At 42.5% G+C, this 16294-nt stretch overlaps 1 protein-coding gene across 8 annotated transcripts in view; it reads left to right on the top strand.

Annotated features, from left to right (window-relative positions):
* HECW1 (HECT, C2 and WW domain containing E3 ubiquitin protein ligase 1) overlaps positions 1-16294 on the top strand; it is a 456699-nt gene that overhangs the window by 135767 nt on the left and 304638 nt on the right. The window contains exon 2 of one of the 8 annotated variants that reach the window (XM_054558884.2): positions 1079-1342. The exons of 6 other annotated variants lie outside the window; for them this stretch is intronic. The gene's annotated coding sequence lies outside the window, so the exon portion shown is untranslated. Of the gene's footprint in view, positions 1-79; positions 1343-16294 lie in introns of those variants that run through there. One more of the 8 variants, XM_024249287.3, reaches the window with a different exon arrangement.

Genomic DNA, 16294 nt, shown 5'->3' with positions numbered 1-16294 from the left:
TAAAGGAGAGGAGGAGAGGCGAGGAGAGGAGAGAAAGAAGAAGAAAGAGAGAGGAGCCCAGAGAGGTGGTGTGTTATCAGAGATCACCCAGAGATCGTGGGGCTGAGGTGGAGCCCCAGAGCTCCCAACAGCACACCCCTCTCCTGACACAGAATGGGCATTGTTACATCAATCTCCTTCACCCCAAACTCTACACAATAAAGAAAATCTGTGGCTCCAGAACTTTTATGTTCTTGCTTAAATCTTCCAAACTGAAAACGATCCTGAGGTTCCCTACACCATACCCCGCCCCACCACATCCTTCATCTAGACACATCCTGGGTCTAGAACGTATCAGCAGACAGAGGTGTAGAACCACAGCCAGTTTCCCTAAACTTCCACTAATCTCTGGCTTGCTTTTGGTTATAATGTTGTGCAGATATAAATTGACAAAGTCATGAGAAGCCTCTCTTCTAACTCTGCAATTTGTCATCCTGACACCAACAGAAAATCAGGACATCATTAATTCTCTACACTTATTGATTTGGAACCTCCATTGTAAGGCTGGCTGCTTTTCTCTCCCTCCTCCTCCTCCTCCTCCTCCTCCTTTTCCTCCTCCTTCTCCTGTCCCTCTTCCCCCTTCTCCCCGTTCTCCTCCTGTTTCCCCTCCCCCTCCTCATAGTTTTCAGGGTCGGAGTCCTAAGCCACTCTATTGCAATAGCTACCAAAAAGAAAGGGGCTGAATCTGTGTGCATGTGAGGCCACGACCTCTAGACCCCACTGACTTAGGGGCTGCCCTGCCACTCCTCTAGCTCTTCTCCAGTCACTGCCTGAACTCGGCTTTCCTGGACCTTAGGGGATAAATAGTGTGGTCCAGCACTGCCCTGGGTGAGCTGAGTCATGCCCTTGGCAGGGTCGAGGAGCTCCCGTGAGGAGACCAATCGCCTAGCGTGAGTCTTCTTCCGGGACTGCTCGCCCTCTGCCCTCTAGGTGCCGGGCGCCGCCCGTCCCCACCTCCATCAGAACTCGGGTCATCTGCGGAGCCTTGGCTGCGGCCCAGTACCTGGGTGTGACTCCGCCACTAACATTTTCCCAGCAGGAAGCAGCAAGAAGCTCAGCACAGAAATAAAACTGTCCTGGTGAGTCGCTCACAGCCTGTCCCAGTAACTGTTCCGGAGCGTCAGCCTGACGCAGCACCCCTGGAGGACCACGCCGTGCGGGCTGCGAGCCTCGCCCTTAACCATGCCCAGCAGGACCAGAGCCGCCAGCACAAATCAAGGTCCTGGCCATTGAACAACTTCTGAGCCTGCACTTTAAGAAGGCGCTCTTGTTTTGAATACGTAATCTGTCCTGTTCTTTCAAAGTAAGTGCTTTTATCAAGGGCCTGGACTGTCTTTTAAACATATTTTTTTCTCACTTGTACATTAAAGGGAAATGTATTTCTGTCTAGAAAAGGAGACCGGGAGAGGAATGAGACTGTGCGGTATTCAGGCTTGGTTTAAACTAGGGCATGCACACTGCATAGCTATTTTCTTCAGGCAGCATGTGGCCAAAAAACATGCGTGTGTAGCTGACTGTTTTGAGCTTTGTTTATTTTAAGTACTGTATACTGAGGGATTTTGTTCAAGCAAAGGAGTACCAGCTTTATATGCAGCCACAGATGCCTCTCTTGCTTGGTAGTGCTAGATTTAGAGCTCAAAATTTTCCTTTTCAGCAAGAACTAGAAGTTCCCTAGTAGTATTTTTTCCCCTCATGCCTGTTTGCACTGTGCAGAATTCTTAGAGAACACGGCTTTGCAAATGTTCTGCGGCAGTCTCAGGATAGCACGGTATGTCAGCAGATATGGGTCCCAGGCCTGTTTGCTTAGCTATGCTTTCTTAATGCAGGTTCTTGCTTTACACGATTTCAAACAATAACTCAGTATTTTCATGATCACAGCTGAATATACGCCACGGATGGATGTGTATTTTTCTTCCTCTCGCAGATTTTTTTTAACCAAAACACACACACACATGCGTGCACACACACATACACACACACACACACACAGAGAAATACAAAATAAAAGTGGATTTGGTAGCATTGTATTTGTCTTAAAATTTCTGGATAGGGATTATGCTGGGTCACTCTGGTCCACAGCAGCCTCATGAACTATTCTGAATTCGATGACAGACCCTGAAATGAGGGGGTCCGTGACACCAGCTCAGCCTGGCTTGGATGTTGTAGATGGGAGCATGGACCAGTCATTCCTTTTCAACTGGGCCACTATTTATTGAGCGCCTAGTGTGTACCAGATATAGTCAAAAAATGAGAGATACAGCTGTTAGCAAACAGGTCTCTGGCCTCCTGGAGGTTTTATTCTATCTGTGAGGAGGGGTGTCAGAAAATGAAGAACCCACACAAGTGTAGAACACAATGTAAAGCCCTAGGAAGTGCTAAGAAGAGAGGACAGGGGAAGGAAGGTGGAGAAGAGAGCACCAGGAACATCCTGTGTGTACCTGCCCTGCCTTGTACCTCTGCCTCTGGGTACAATCTAAAAACCCATGCTGTCTCTCTGAACTTGCGTAAAAAAATAGCCCAGAGGTCACCAACTCGTGCTCCCTTGCAAGTTTATTTTATTTGGCTGCCAGTGTTTTTTGTTTTTTTAGGTTTGATTTTATTAATGACTTTTTAAATAAAAACAGGCAATTTTATGTAAAAATTCAGAATCTTAGCTTCTCTTGAAAAAGATCAAAAGCTCCTACAGTCCTGGGCCCACCCTCTGCTTGGCCACAGAGCTGAGTGAGGAGGGCCCTGTTAGGCCAGAGGGCATATGACCTTCAGATCCTCACAGCTCCTACTTAGCTCACCTCCTCTGAAGGCAGCTGTGTTTTAGCCTATTTTGTTGCTGGCCCTACAATCATTCATTACTTCTCCCAGGGCAGTAATGCTTCCGGTGTCAGGGACCCCACCCCCCTTACTGGATGGGCCCTGTGGGTGCTTCCTCCTCTGGCTTTCTCTCCCAGTCATTTTATTGAGGTTTGCCTCTCCTTGAGGGCTGCAAGGGGCAGTGAAGGTGCCAAGCTATCAGAGTCCCAGGCCAAGTCACAGAAGCTGTCTGTCGAAGAACAAGCCCTGTCCTTCTGCAATTCCAGATTCCTTTTGCCTAGCCTAGTGGGACAGGGGACTGAATGTGGATGCACACAATCTAGTTTCTTTCTTTTTTTCTTTTATTTTTTTGAGATGGAGTCTCACTCTATCACCCAGACTGGAGTGCGATAGCGCGGCCTCGGCTCACTGCAACTTCCGCCTCCCAGGTTCAAGCAATTCTCCAGCCTCAGCCTCCTGAGTAGCTGGGATTACCAGTGCCTGCCAACACGCCCAGCTAATTTTTGTATTTTTAATAGAGATGGGGTTTCACCATGTTGGCCAGGCTGGTCTCGAACTCCTGACCTCAGGTGATCCGCCCGCCTTGGCCTCCCAAAGTGCTGAGATTACAGGTGTGAGCCACCATGCCTGGCCACAAAATCTAGTTTCTTTGTACTTATTATACTCACAGGTCTAAATGGCTAAGATGCTTTTGGAGTTACGGGTTCATTACACTCCTGCCTGATTAAAACCCAGCCGATGCTCTGGTTATTTCCTCTTTTCTCCCTTATACAATTCCCCGCACAAAGTCCTTCTCAGACTCTTTCTTCCCCAAATGGAATTAGCCGAAGCGCATGTTATTTTGCTCCAGTTACTGTTTACTTTATTTATTTCCATGTGGCTGTTCAGAGTAGAATGCTATTACCTGACAGGTAGGCATAGAAACTCAGCAATCGCAAGAGGTGGCGTCATTCATCCAAGCTGGACCCAATGCTCTGGGGGGGTACATTCCACGGGGTCCTTGGCTTGACTTGTAAGAATCTCAGCATCCAGCAGTATCCTCCTCCTGTCTCCACTGATTCAACCAATGTTGGTCTAGAATTCGCTCCCTTAACATACAGAATATTTCCAAATGTGCATCACTATCAGAACCATACACCTGCGAGCCCTCTACTCAACATACAAGTGTTTCACTTACACTCATCACCCTTCCTTACTCCATGATAGATAATAGGTTTTTCTCTGGGCAATACCTTCCCCTGCTATGTGGGTCTTTCAGTAGCTCACCTCTGAGTGTCCTCCCCAGCTTTCTGCCCCCAGTCAGTATCCGTGTCAGTGAGGAGTTGTCTGATGCTCACTCCCAGGGCTTGTGGTTCTTCTGCTGAGAGTGGATCTCTTCATAGCTGTCTTAGGGCCATGTGTACTTATACCCAAGAACCGGCAGCTTTAGCATCACCTGGGAGCTCAGAAAAGTAAACTCCAGAGCCCACTCCAGAAATGCTGAATCAATATCTGCACTTTAATAAGATTTCCAGGTAATTCAGGCAGACATTTAAGTTGGGAACACACTGGCTTATGCCATGGCCCAAGCCATGCAGAGGCTTTCACAGCTACCTCTGGGCACATTGATCCCAGCCTGTCATTAAAAACTCCCTTCACCAATGTACAGATGTCATTTGATCATTGGTTATGAGTTCCCACAGTCATACCCACGCATTTTGTAACCTTCATCATGGATAGTTAGACTCTCCATCTATAGGTAAATATCACTAGCAGTTGGCCAGACTATAAAAGATCCTTGGGAGCTAAGTCATTTATTATTAAACACCTAAATGGTTACTGGGGAAAAGTAGTCTTGCAGTGTAGTTTAACAGTAGGTGTAGAATGTGGAAAAACTAATTAAAGTCAATAAAAGACAGTTGTTGTTAAATAGACTGTTAACCGCCAATCGAACAAGACAAAAGTGGTTAAGAGCTGACACGGGAGTCCAGTGGCCAACCTTGGTTAGAGTTCAACTTTGCTTCCAGCTGCATAACCTTGGAGAAGTTATTTAGCCCAGTCATTTGCAAGTCTGTCTGCTCAGTAAAATCATCTGTGGAGCTTGGACATGGATTTTCAGCTGCTTGGGATTTACCTGGTTCAGTAGCTGGTCAAGGCTCAAACATCTGCACTTTAAAAAAAAAAAAAATCCTGGTCATTTTGATGCACAGCCCGTTTCGGGAACCACTGGCAACCTCTTGGAGCCTCTCATTCCCCCTTTCTTGAATGAGGACAGTAACAGAGAAGCCTCTTGAGTTTTTGAGAGAATTGAACGGTAGCATGAAGGGAAGGAAGGGTCCTGCCACATGCCTACACGTAGTTGTTGCTCACTATGATGATGACGGTGATGACCATGGTGATGCTGATGGCGAGGATGCAGGCTCCATTTACACACCCACTGAATAAACTCAAATCTAGCCTCCTTTATTTCTCAAATACAAGCCTTGCTTTATGTACACATCTGTTTAGAAGCCCACAAACATAGATTGTCAGAATAAACCCTATTATTTTATTATGGCTGCTGGTAGCTCTGTTCTAAGCTTGATTCCACCTTTTAATAACTCTGACTTAGTTTTGTTCAGTGCCTTCAGTTTTCCAAGGGCTTTAAATACATCATCAACTTTGACATTCCCTCCAATGTTAAGAGATGTGCATTGGGAGGCCAAGGAGTGGGGTAGATCACCTGAGGTCAGGAGTTCGAGACCAGCCTGGCCAATATGGTGAAACCCTGTCTCTACTAAAAATACGAAAAAATTAGCCAGGCATTGTGGCAGGTGCCTGTAATCCCAGCTACTGGAGAAGCTGAGGCAGAAGAATCACTTGAACCTGGAAAGCGGAGGTTGCAGTGAGCCGAGATCATGCCATTGCACTCCAGCCTGGACAACAAGAGTGAAATTACATCTCAAAAAAAAAAAAGAGATATGCAGAGATATCACATGAATACATTCATTTTATAACTGAGGAAACAGGCTTAGAGAAGTGAGGGGCTTGCTTAAAGGTGCCCACTGTACAATCTGGAGTGAGGTTTAGATCTCTGGACTCTGAGTCTGTGCTGACTGTTGGTCTTTCTATCTAAAGCTCATATTAAGGGAAATTTTCCAGGCAAATCTCTTTGATTGACTGGTAATGAATATCCCCAGATTAGATGAACAATTGCCTAGGAAGCGTCTTTGTTTCCTGAGTCAGGCTCCAATTTAGTCTTATCTTCAGGTCTTTTCAAATCCCAGGAGACCAAACACAGAAGATCTTTTTTTTTTTCCAGTGGAGAATGACCACTGAGAGCAAAATAATGAAGCCCCACTTAAGTGAAAATAACACAGGTAATTGTTAGAGAGAAGAAATATGGCATGGCCCAGTAACTCTATATTGTAGCACTTGTATTTGCAATTTTTCATGAATTCGTTCAGGTAATTAATTTTATGAAATAATGCCAGGTGGCATGGTTCCACTTTCCCAGCCCTGCTGGAAATGTCTGACTTACTAGACAAGCACTTTTACTGGAGAATGTACTGGAAAACACACAAATCAAACATTACGTCAATATACAATCTACTGACACCATACTAGCAGGAACCTCAACAAAAGCCCCCTTGCCTCCCCCACCATTGTTTCTCCTCAGCAGAGAGTTCAGCCTTCCAGCTTTCTTGGATATGATGTACGAAAGTGTGTGAGGAGCCAGGAATTTCCTCAGCTGCCCCTCAGTTTAATTACCATCTCTCTTCGCTTCCAGCACTGGTCCTAATGCCCAGAGAGATGGCTACTCTCTACTTTTGAAAACCACAGAACCAACTGTAACTGTATCTATCTAAACTTGTCTTTGCTAGAGTCATTTATACACCCTAACCTTCTTTTATGTCACTAGAAGAAGGGATGTTGAATCACCCCCACTAGGGGCTGCCATCTTGGTTTGCTCACCTCATCACGTTTTCTATTGTTGACTAAGGATAGCTTTGTCATTCCTTGCTGGGCTGTGCAATAGCTACTTTACACCCAGTCCAATGATCCATATTACAAGTTTAGAAGAGGAAACACAATGCCCTAGTCAATGAAGACAATTAGAGGTTAGAACACAAACTCTATGTTATTTAAGAATTAGGGCATCTAAAAGCTTGACAAGTGTGCCCAATGTGATCCAAGGAGCTAACCCAACTATGCTAATACCTCATCTGGAATTCTACTTCCAAGCAAAAGAGTTTGAAATAAAAATAGCTGGAGAGAGTCAAGTACTGTTCCAGGTACTACATTACCTTATTTTGATAACTTCAGTCACCATTGCATAAAATAAGATTTATTCAGGCCGGGCATGGTGGCTCATGCCTGTAATCCCAGCACTTTCAGAGGCCGAGGTGGGTGGATCACCTAAGGTCAGGAGTTCGAGAGCAGCCTGGCCAACATGGTGAAACCCCCTCTCTACCAAAAATACAAAAATTAGCTGGATATGGTTGCGCGCCTGTAATCCCAGCTACTTGGGAAGCTGGGGCAGGAGAATCACTTGAACCCAGGAGGTGGAGGTTGCAGTGAGCCAAGATCGCACCACTGCACTCCAGCCTGGGTGACAAGAGCGAAACTCTGTCTAAAAAAAAAAAATATGTATTTTTCAACAGATTTATTCATAAATATTTGTGACATGGCTCTTCTGGGCCGTGCACTGTGCCGGGTGCAGGAGATGACATAATGAGCCAAGCCAGCCCCAGCTTATTAACAGGCTTCCAGTTTAGTGAAGGAGAAAAGCCATTCCACTCACAGGAAATGTGGATATTCTGAAGGGAAAGAACACAGCTCTATGAGCATGCATGAGGGAGGAGGGAGGACTTTATTTGGACTGAAGTTAAGGAACTAAAATGTGAGTTGTAGTTAATTAGGTGAGAAGGAAGGATTTCTTTTCCTTATTATAAAAAGTGATGTCATCTGCTTCCAAGAAAATCTGACCTAATTATTTAATATGAAGAGGTATGAAAAATAAAACAAGCTAAAGTTTGTCATGGCTAAAACTGTCCTTTTAATCTTTAAAGTGTGCTGCTCACCATCTTGCACACCATCTCCTATTATTGGATAGATAACTCACGCTCTAGGTCCATAGTAGGCCCTTGTAAATGTTTTGAGCGTCTTTAAGGCAAAGAATAATGATTGGCTATTTGCTTTATCATACAATCCAAAATAGTAAATGTGAAAAGTGAGTATGTGGGTTTTGAAACTGTTTGGCATTGAAGATCTCATGGAGCACTGTGAAAAGGGAGCATTATAGTTCAAGCCAAGTAAAAACATAGTAAAGATGAACATCGGCTGGGTATGGTGGTTCACACCTGTAATCCCAGCACTTTGGGAGGCCAAGGTGGGCGGATCACCTGAGGTCAGGAGTTCGAGACCAGCCTGGTCAACATGGTGAAACCCTGTCTCTACTAAAAATACAAAATTAGCCAGGCGTGGTGGCAGGCACCTGTAATCCCAGCTACTCGGGAGGCTGAAGCAGGAGAATCGCTTAACCTGGGAGGCAGAGGTTGCAGTGAGCCAAGATTGCGCCACTGCACTCTAGCCTGGGCAAAAAGAGCAAAACTTCATCTCAAAAAAAAAAAAAGAAAAGAAAAGAAAAGATGAACATCAAAGTAATTTCTGATTAATAATATCATAGTGAAATACTAGAATAATTAATAAGTAGTAAATTAGCTTAATGTGTGCCAAGGGAGTGATAAGTAAAAGCTACTTCACTAAAAGCAATATTTCCTGGAACAGAACCTGCTATTCTTCATCCCCCTTCTCTGCATCTGGCTTCCCCTCCCCCAACACCCCCCCCCAAAAAAAGAAAGAAAGTAAGGTATATAGACCATGTATTGACAATCATTTATTCGATTCTATTTATGCCAAGTTAAGACTTAATTTTAACTTGAGAGCTAAGCATTTTAGAATATTGATACAGAAATCAGGAAACAAAAAAGAAAAATGCCCACTCTCTCTCCGTTCCCAAATTAACAGTTAGTGTCACGATGATGGTTATTAGATACTCACTCATCCTTTTCATCATTCATTCATTCATTCTGTGAGCCTTAAGTGATTATTGTACTAAGTGCTGTGGGGCCACCTGAATGAACACGACACAAAGAGATGTTCACACAAATACATTGTATATGTTAATATTCCAAAGTGAGCTATTAGTAGTTGGTCATGAAAGAGTTCTGTGGTCAAGTAAATTTGGGAAACACCAAGTTAAACAGAATTGATCGGATGTATTTGCTGCAGGACCTCTCTGAGTCTAATACGTGGCAAGAAGGGGATTTTGAAACATAGCATTTATATCACGTTTTTCTAACCTATCATCTAGTAACTCATGATTACTTGGATACACTCTGGGAATCACTAACGTAGTCAGTAAAACAGGGTTCTGCCTTCAAGGTAAGAAGGCTGATATTAGTAAGGCAGATTAGGGCCCGAAGTAAGAGGCATGGGGTTTGGGTGGGTCAGATTCCCACGCTGATGGAGGGGTAGCAGCAAACCTCCAGTGGAGAGGAGGTGAAAAACCAAAACCAAGCACCATCCTCTAGACCAAGCAGACTTGATAGGGGATTTATTTTACTTGTGTGGTTAATGTTAACACTATTAATTATTATTAGTAAAAGCAGTGTGTTGAGGTGACCCTCAACAGAGTACCAGGAATTTTAGCACAAGGGCTAAAGAGTATAGACTCTCAGCTCAGAGTTTTTAGGTTTGTATCCATGTTTTACCACTGCTGACTTAGACGACCTGAGGCAAGTTATTTTGCCTCTCTATGTCTTAATTTATTCATATGCAATTAGAAATAATAATAAGAATAGTGATATTTAGTGGGATAACATGGGTGAAGCACTCTTCACATTCCTGGCGCTTGGCAGGTTTTCATTAAGTGCTCATTAATTATTAAATGCTCATTAGTCTTCCCAATCCTATGAATCTGATATTGTCTTCTCTATTTTATAGATAATAAAATTGAAAATCAGAAAGTTTAATGCGATGTTAGAATTACACAGTAAAGGCCAGGAGTGGTGGCTCACGCCTGTAATCTCAGCACTTCGGGAGGCCAAGGCAGGTGGATCACCTGAGGTCATGAGTTCGAGACCAGCCTGGCCAACATGGTGAAACCCTGTCTCTACTAAAAATACAAAAAAATTAGCCGGGCGTGGTGGCGCATGGCCTGTAGTCCCAGCTACTCGGGAGGCTAAGGCATGAGAATTGCTTGAACCTGGGAGGTGGAGGTTGCAGTGAGCCGAGATTGCACCACTGCACTTCAGCCTGGGCGAAAGAGTGAGACTCCATCTCAAAAAAATAAAAATAAATAAAAATAAAAAAAAGAATTACCCATTAAAAAGCAGTGGAGCTAGCATTCAAACCCACGTTAGTTTAACCCCAAGCCCCATGTTTTTCTAGTGTAGCATGCCAATAAAGCGACTGAGAGGTGTATGGATACCAGATTATGGAACTAATTATATACTTCATTTACAGGTAGATCTTGGTCAAGAATGTCTCCAAAGCTGGATTAAGCCAGTGTAATTGAATGGGAATATAGACAACCAGGACAGACTCAGATTTTTTTTTAATGTATTGGCCCAGGAAGGCTAGAAATCCTCCACTTGACCTAACAGAAGATAATTAGAATTAAAAATGGCACTAACTGAAAACGTACTTGTTAAATTGCCTGTGCTTATAGAGTTGTTGTTGGCCCTGTTGTTTTTGGTCGGCAAAAAGAGACATATTTTTATTTGTTGGAGCTAACAGAGGCAAATGTCTTGAGTTGGGCAACAGTTACACTGCTGATGGTAGGGAATGGCTTCTGTAGAGTGAAAGCGTGGCTAGAAAATCCCTACATCTAGCAGTGGGAAGTGCACCCCAGTTTGTTTTTTTTGTTTTGTTTTGTTTTTGTTGTTGTTTTTACCAATTCAACTCTTAGTGAAATATGAATGATCACTTTTACCTTAGCCCCCAGATATAGGAAAAAGTCAGCACTCTCAAGGAAAACAAAACAAACAATAGTATGCTTCAGTCTGCACTATTCTTCTACAAAAAATGTCCAATTTGGCCAGGAGCAGCAGCTCAACCTGTAATTCCAGCACCTTGGGAGGCAGAGGAGGCGGGATCACCTAAGGTCAGGACTTCGAGACCAGCCTGGCCGACATGGCGAAAGTCTGTCTCTACTAAAAATACAAACATTAGCCAGGTGTGGTGGCACAGGCCTGTAGTCCCAGCTACTCAGGAGGCTGAGGCAGGAGAATCACTTGAACTCAGGAGGTGGAGGTTGCAGTGAGCTGAGATTGCGCCACTGCACTCCAGCCTGGACAACAGAGTAAGACTCCGTCTCCAAAAAAAACCGTTCAATATATATAATTTTTAGAGTTATAAAACATGGAAAGAAGCAAGATAATATGATAAATAAATAGAAAAAATACTATCAACAGAAGCAGGCCCACAGATGAATCAGATATTGGAACTAGCAGAGAAAGACTTTAAAACATCTACTGTAAAGATATTCAAGGATGTTCAGAAAAAGATTGCCAGAATGAATAAATAGATAGGGGATTACAACAGAGAAATGGAAGCCATAAAAAAGAAACAAATGAAATTCTACAGTAAAAATAAACATCTGATGTAAATAATGGATTGAATAGGCTTAACAGCAGAACAGAAACTGAAAGAAAAGATTAGTGAACTTAAAGAATGGTTAATAGAAATTGTTCAAACTAAAGCACAGGGAAAAAAATATTTAAAAACACTTTACCCATCATCAATCAGTGACCTATTAAATGGCCTAAAATATGAGTAGTTTCAATCCTAGAATAATGAGAGAGAAAATGGGCCAGAAAACATATTGAAAGAAATAACAGCTGAAATATTTGGGCTACAATGAGAAAATATCAATCTATAGATTCAAGAATCTCAGTGAATTCTAAGTAGTAGAGATACAAATAAAACAACACCCAGGCACATCACAGTCAAACTTCTGAAAACCAAAGATAAAGAAAATATAAAAGCAACCACAGGAAAAAATGATATGTTGCATATAGAGGAATAATGACAAAAAATTATGACTGACTTCTTATCAGAACAATGAATGCCTAAAGGCAATGGAAAGGCATCCCCAGTTGAGAAAGAATTTGTGGAGGAAGTATACACCATGCTCTGAGGACAGATAATAGAGGGTACAATCTGGTTAAGGGATCAAGACAGGCTTTCTGAAGAAAGAACTATCTGAACTAAGATCAGAAGCATGAGATGTTAAGTAGGCACTGAGAAGGGAAGATGTTCCTGGTATATGCAAAGCCCCCACTGCAAAGGAAAACACGTCACATGGAAAGACTGAAAAGTGCCAAGATAGGTGCAACACAGGGACCAAGGAAAAGAGATGAGCCACACTAGCCATTATAGGACACAATATGGATTATTGTTTTCATTCTAAGAAAAATAAGATTTTCAAGTGTTTTAAGCTGTGCAGATCACTTCTGCTGTCATGAAGCAGCAAATTTGGGTTTGAAAAATTCTGGATAAAGTAGAGAGGCACCAGAGTAGCTGAGGAGATACCAGGAGGCCATAGGACTGGCTCAGGTGAGAAATGATGGTGGCTTGGACTAGGTGATGGTACCTGTGAAGATGGAGAGAGGTGGACAGATGTAATGTTGATTTAGTAGATAGAAGTCATAGGACTTAGTCATTGCTTGGATATGGGAGATGAGGGACACAGGGGTATCAAGACTGACTTGTAGGTTTCATCTAGTTGGGTGGATGAAGGTGCCATTTACTGATGAAGGAAACTGTGAAAAGGAGCAAGAATTATTTATTTTTATTTAACAAGCATTCACATAGGACCTATTGTGTGCCAAGCACTGTTCTAAGAAAGTTTGCAAACATTAACCTCTTTCACAAGAGTGAGAGGTTGGTGCAATTTTTGCCCCAGTTTTACAGATGAGGAAATTAAGAAATTAATTAACTTGCCCAAAGCATTAATTGGTAAATGCTGAAGTAGGATTGGAACCCAGACAGTGTGGCTCCAGGGAACAAGTTCTTGAGCTCTGCACTAGGTTGCTTACAAGGAAGTATAATGAGGATGAGTCGCAGGAGACTGAGGCATTCAAGTGGCCATAGGGACCTGGAACTGAGAAGAGAAGTTATGGCTAGCGATGAATATTTGAAAATTATTGGCGTAGGAAAAGTAGTTTGTCTTGATGTAAAGAAATTGCCTTTTTTTCCCCTTAAACAGGAGCCTTATGTCTAGAGCTCCAGTTCTGTTGCTGTGCTGTGCGTAGCATCCCAAGCATGTTCTTTGAAGAGGGCAGAACCTTTTTCCTGAGGAGTGTGACTTCCATGTCTTCCTCGTCGGATTTGTTCTCTTCTATTTGCTCTTTCTCACATGTTTGCTGCCCCCTAGTGGCCCTTGGAAGCTCTGCCCCAAGTGCAAGGCAGTTTAAACCTTTGGGGGTTAAATGCAGCTGGTGCAGAGTGACCTGGCTGCCCCTGGTAGAGGACCAGAAAGCTCTGAACTCCAGGAACATGTGGCACGGACTCCACCCCAATTACATGGTACCTTCAGTTAAACTCACGGGATAATCACACCAGCAGGGGACAAGCTGGAAAGCGTTTTGTTCTGTGACAGTGATGTTATTTAGCAAGTGGCTACTGACAAAGCAAACATTCAGATTTCAGTGGTTGCTGAATTTTGGCCATATCAATCATATCTTTATTGTGACAGTAAGGGGCCCATCAATGAGTGCTTCTGTCTCATAAAAAAAGAGTAACTGGCAGATTTTTGCTTTGTTTTGTTTTTTGTTTGTTTGTTTTTAATTTTTCAGTGTTACTTATTTCTTGCTTAACCAAATTAGTAAAAAATTACAAACCTGGTCTGGTGCAGTGGTTTATGCCTGTAATCCCAGCTCTGTGTGAGGCCAAGGCAGGAGAATCACTTGAGGCCAGGAGCCCAAGACCAGCCTGAACAATATGGTGAAACCCCGTCTCTACTAAAAACACAAAAATTAGCCAGGCATGGTGGCACACACCTGTAATCCCAGCTACTCGGGAGGCTGAGGCATGAGAATTGCTTGAACCCAGGAGACGGAGGTTGCAGTGAGCTGAGATTGCGCCACTACACTCCAGCCTGGGTGACAGAATGAGACAGTCTCAAAAAATATATATATGTGTGTGTGCGTGTGTGTGTGTGTGTGTGTGTGTAACAAACCTAAAGAAATCAATAAATATTGAGGCTACAAGAAAAAAGAAAACAATGGCTATAATTCATTGAATGATATCTGTATATCAGCCACTTTATAGATTTCATCTGATTTAACATTCACAGCAACTTGCGAGGTATTGATGATATTATTTCACATATGATGAAACTGAGGCTGCAGGGATAAGTCCTGGGCTTTCCCAGGATCCTATAGCTATGGAGGCAGAGATGAGATTCAGACCTAGTCTTCATGATTTTAAAACTATGTTCTTTCCCTGGTGTTATGATGCCTTCAAATGAATCTATAATTACTTACTTAGCAGTTACCTTACAAAAACTAAGCTATGAAAAGTAGTTTTCTCCTCCAAAGAGTCTTCAATGCAGTAATGAGGTTAACATGCATTCCTAGGGGGAAACAAACTATTAAAAATAATAACTTTACCATTTAAAATGCCATTTCCTCCTTTGCTTCCTCTGAATAGCTACTATAAAGAGACCAGAGATGCTCTGTAAGTAAATTATACAGCCCTGGGCCACTATCCTTGGCCATTTGCATTTCCACCTTCTCCCCATTTCCCAGTCCCCAGGCCCTCCTGCCATTCAATCATACCTCAGACTCTTACATGGCACATATATGGCTTGATTTGAGTACAAGGAGGTCGCTTCCACCCATTTATGAACAGTCACATCACATGTCTGTCGAAAACAGAAGGCTACACATTTGTATGTAACAGTTATATTTAAAAGAATTGATATCAGAATGACAAGAGTGGTTATGATGGCTAGCAGGATTTTGCATAATTTCTTCTCATCTGCATTTCCTGCGATTACTTACCTGTGCGATGAAAAGAATACAGTTCAATTTCCACATTCTAAAGAGAGAAAAATTGTTATTTTTCTCAGAGAGGAAACAAGAATTTTATTGAAGCATCTAAAAGCGTCAAAACTTCAAAGATTTTTGCCTCTTAAGGACCTAGAGATGGGGGTTTTCATTAACTTATTAAACACAAAAGAATTAAAGAAAATTACAAATATTCTTGTCAACATAGCACTGCAGAACAAGCCATGGAATTGCTAAAATAATCTGAGCTCTGTTGTTGTTGTTGTTGTTGTTGTTGTTGTTTGAGATGGAGTCTCACTCTGTCACTCAGGCTGGAGTGCAGTGGTGCCATCTTGGCTCACTGCAACCTCCGCCTCCCGGGTTCAAGCAATTCTCATGCCTCAGCCTCCCGAGTAGCTGAGACTACAGGCGTGTGCCACTATGGCCGGCTAATTTTTATATTTTCAGTAGAGACGGGGTTTCACCATATTGGCCAGGCTAGTCTTGAACTCCTGACCTTGTGATCTGCCTGCCTCAGCCTCCCAAAGTGCTGGGATTACAGGCATAAGCCACTGCTCCTGGCCCTGAGCTCTGTTAATAGGAAGGAAAACATAAGGAGAAATACTAGGGAACACAGAAGAAGGGAGGGAGGAAGGTGGGAAGGAGACAAAAGGAAGGGAGGGAGGGAGAGAGAGGGGGCCAAAGAAAGAGAAAGAAGAAGAGGCTGCAGGATTTGTTGTATTCTTCCTAGCATTATTATTGTTTTTATTTAAATTCATGTTTCTCCACTCCTTACCTCTTAATTTTATTATTTACCATTCACAAATCACAAAGTAATGATAAAAATGCACAAATCTCTAATTTTTAAAAATTTTACTTGACAAATAATAACTGTGGAATTATCCCAACAAATATATATTTGCGGGATGAAATGTTATGTTTTTATATATGTTTATATTGTGGAATGATTCAGACAAGCTAATTAATATATCCATCCTCACATAGTTATTTTTTGTGGTGAGAACATTTAAAATCTACTGTTTTTGCAATTTTGAAATATGCAATACCTTATTATTAACTACAGTCACCATACTGTGCAATAGATCTCTAAAACTTATCCTAACTGACAGAAGCATTATACCTTTCGACCAGCATCTCCCCATCCCTCCCCCTCCCCCCAGCCTCTGGTAACTGCCATTCTACTCTCTGCTTCTGTGAATTTGACTTTTTTAGATTCCACATATAAGTGAGATCATGCAGTATATGTCTTTCTGTGTCTGGCTATGTCACTTAACATATAACCTGAACATCCTCCAGGTTCATCCAGGTTATTGCAAATAACGGAATTTTACTCTTTTTAAAGATTGAATAGTATTCCATTTTCTATGTATACCACACTGACTTTAGCCATAAATCTCTACATTTTGCTT

The sequence above is a fragment of the Pongo abelii genome, chromosome 6 (assembly GCF_028885655.2).
Source record: "Pongo abelii isolate AG06213 chromosome 6, NHGRI_mPonAbe1-v2.0_pri, whole genome shotgun sequence".
Classification (NCBI taxonomy): domain Eukaryota; kingdom Metazoa; phylum Chordata; class Mammalia; order Primates; family Hominidae; genus Pongo; species Pongo abelii.
The sequence above is the reverse complement of the archived record's forward strand: the minus strand, read 5'-3'. Positions and strand labels throughout refer to the sequence as shown.